The sequence below is a fragment of the Triticum dicoccoides genome, unplaced genomic scaffold (genome assembly GCF_002162155.2).
Source record: "Triticum dicoccoides isolate Atlit2015 ecotype Zavitan unplaced genomic scaffold, WEW_v2.0 scaffold181888, whole genome shotgun sequence".
NCBI classification, from domain to species: domain Eukaryota; kingdom Viridiplantae; phylum Streptophyta; class Magnoliopsida; order Poales; family Poaceae; genus Triticum; species Triticum dicoccoides.
Genome location: NW_021226350.1, coordinates 1 through 2,892, shown reverse-complemented (window position 1 = coordinate 2,892; position 2,892 = coordinate 1). Strand labels below are relative to the sequence as shown.

Genomic DNA, 2,892 nt, shown 5'->3' with positions numbered 1-2,892 from the left:
GATAAGCTCCATGCTACATCAACATATGCATTGGAGGTATATTCTGAGCAAGTAAGGAGCTGCATAGAAATAGCTTTAAGTTGTGTAGAGGCTGATCAATGCAAAAGGCCGAGCATTGGAGAAATCGTTGATAAGTTAATTCAGACGGAGACTGCGATTCACAAAATGACCCAATCACCAGGAAAATCAATGGATCAGGTGTGGTCCTTTATGACACAACATTTTACTATGCATTTCATCTATTTCATTTTCCCCGTCAAATAAAATTAAAAGCATAATTTAAACATATAGCTGGTGCATCATGTTGGGATATATTATGTAGATGGGCTCCTGCTTGCTGGATGCATCTGAAAAGAGAGGAAGAGAGTTGTTAGGTGTCCATCCCCTCCAGCTCCGATTCCCCTTTGAACCGAACAAGTTGATCCCCTGCCAACTTAATCTAACGAACAACTCGGATGAGTATGTCGACTTTAGGTGTGTCCCAAAAAACCCCAAGAGTTTCTTGAATGGACTGTCACGGCTCCATGGAAGCATGCCGCCAAACACCAGTTGCATATACATTGTAACGATGGAAAAGCACCAGCAACCACCTGCAAACATGGTCACTCTTGATGTTATCCTAGAGAGCTGGGTAGGATATAGATACACGTGTGGGTGGGGTATGGATGACTACTTCTCTACGGGGTCCAAAGAGGATCTGAGCGGCTGTCCGGTGCATAAGCTAACACTGAAGGCTGTTTGTGAGCCAGCAGTCGAGATGATGGCATCTGATGTTAGCCATATTGTTCTTCTGTGCAAATTAACCAATCTTAGCTTCAGATGATGCATATTTAGTTATGTGATATTTCTTTGTTATTTTCTTCTCTTGTCAACGGCCTGTTGGTGCTATTCATTACCTGACAGCCAATCAAACCAGGAATGAAAGTAAGGACTTTTATTCTCCTACGTACGTGTACGTATTTCTTAATTATTTTCACTGGACTGTATTAAGAAAACTATTTGTTTAGGTCATGTACTGCAGGGATGGCACTTTGTCGGAAATACTATCGATGTATGTGCGTCCAACGAAGCCTTGGTGAGTTTATGCTTCCAGCAGTATTCATTGGAAGGATCACAGCATACGAATTATAAATCACTTCCACCAACTTATAAATCATAAAGTCATTGCATGTCATGACTTTGGTCACAGAGGGTACTTTCAGGGTTGTGATGTATATCAAATTAAATTTACACGTAGTGGTAAGTGGAAAACACAAGTAAAAGTTCATGAAAGCTTGCCGGTATTAATTAATTTTCCTCTCGCAAAAAAATAATAATTATTTTTCTACTTGTAACTATCCTCTTGTATCACGACAGGATTTTGGCAGCTCATGGAAGTGGGCATGTATCCATTTGGAACTATGAGACACAGGTCGATTCAGAGCACATGCCATCATAGTCAGAAAAAATATATGCATGTTGTTGTTTTTGAAGAGTGAGTTTGACTATAGGAATCTATCTATCTATAAGAGGCGATCCTAACTTGTTTGCAGGAGAGAGTGATGTCGCTAAGACCTGTAAAGGAGCCAGCACCATGTGCTTGGGATCATTGGATGCTTTCTGCTAAATTCATCGCGCGGGAGGAATGGTTCGTGACCGGCGATGGATACGGTTACATCCATGTGCTCTCATCTGCGATGATGGATGAAATCATGCAGTTCAAAGCTCACACGGGCTGGGTCGAATCACTGGCCATTCACCCGAGTCGCCCGCTTGTGCTATCAGCATCCAACGACAGCTTAATCAAGCTATGGAACTGGAAGACTGACTGGTCAAATCAAGTTTAACCCGCTGGAAGGAAACACTTCCGCAAGTGCTTCAAAAGATGGCACAACAAAGGTACAAAAGAACAAAAAAAGGCTCATTTCTCTGTTTGTATCCACGGAATTTTCTGTTTCTATCTTTATTAATAGTGCAATAGCACCTAAATTTACCAGATCTGGTGTTGTTCTTCTCCCGTTCCTATTGCTACATTGGACTGTGATGGTGGGCTGATATGTGTTGATTATTTTTCCCATGGTGGTGATCGACAATATGTGGTTACCGGATCCGACAATGGGGTTGCACAGGTATGTCATTTTTATTATTGTACAATTATATTTAGTTACATAGACTATATTGATGTACACACTCTTCATTTTTTTGGGTACTAGATTTGGGATTTGCGGACAAAGAAATGTATCCAAGAACTCGAGGGACTCCGACATATGTCTGGGGTCAATGTTGGTGTGATCGATGGCATGCAAGGGCATCCTGTTCTAATAACATCTTCAGATGAATATGCTATTTCTTTGCGCAACTACAACACCTATGGGTAACGCTTCTGATTTTGTAATGATAGAATGGCCGGTAGCTCTAGCCACTTTAGCCTCCCACAAAAGCTACCAATGACTCTTACATCCCTGGCTGGCATCGCCATGAAAACAGACCTCAACTTTGAGGTTGCTGTCAGCCTTCCAATTATATACCCTACATAAACCAAAATATAAAATAACAGTGGGCTTCACAAATTTGCAGGTATGAGAGAACGATGGACTTTAAGCTCGATAGGGTTCGTGGTGGTTTTGCTTTCATTAAGGCCATAAAAAGGTAATAACCAAAATCCCTTTTACTCTTGTAACTTTTATCCCAGTCCATCTTCTTTTTCTATAACCTTTTTTCTAGAAAACTAGGTAATGCTCATAATTGAATAGATAGTAACTAGAACATCACATTCTTATGCAGCCTGGTGATTGGATTTGACGATGGATTTGCAATAGTGGAAATGAATTAATTTGGCACTAAAGATTGTGCTACTGTTGAAAGAAAATAGCGGCTGAATAAAAGTGGTGCCATGGATGATATTGCAACAAC

At 40.7% G+C, this 2,892-nt stretch overlaps 2 long non-coding RNA genes across 2 annotated transcripts; both read left to right on the top strand.

Annotated features, from left to right (window-relative positions):
- The first annotated feature begins 293 nt into the window (after positions 1 to 293).
- LOC119344716 lies at positions 294 to 1,621 on the top strand. The gene is made up of 3 exons (XR_005166784.1): positions 294 to 1,075; positions 1,357 to 1,411; positions 1,533 to 1,621. It is a non-coding gene; the product is annotated as an uncharacterized LOC119344716 (long non-coding RNA).
- Positions 1,622 to 1,726: 105 nt separating this feature from the next.
- Positions 1,727 to 2,873, top strand: LOC119344717. The gene is made up of 5 exons (XR_005166785.1): positions 1,727 to 1,878; positions 1,977 to 2,108; positions 2,193 to 2,353; positions 2,557 to 2,628; positions 2,764 to 2,873. It is a non-coding gene; the product is annotated as an uncharacterized LOC119344717 (long non-coding RNA).
- The last annotated feature ends 19 nt before the right edge of the window (positions 2,874 to 2,892 follow it).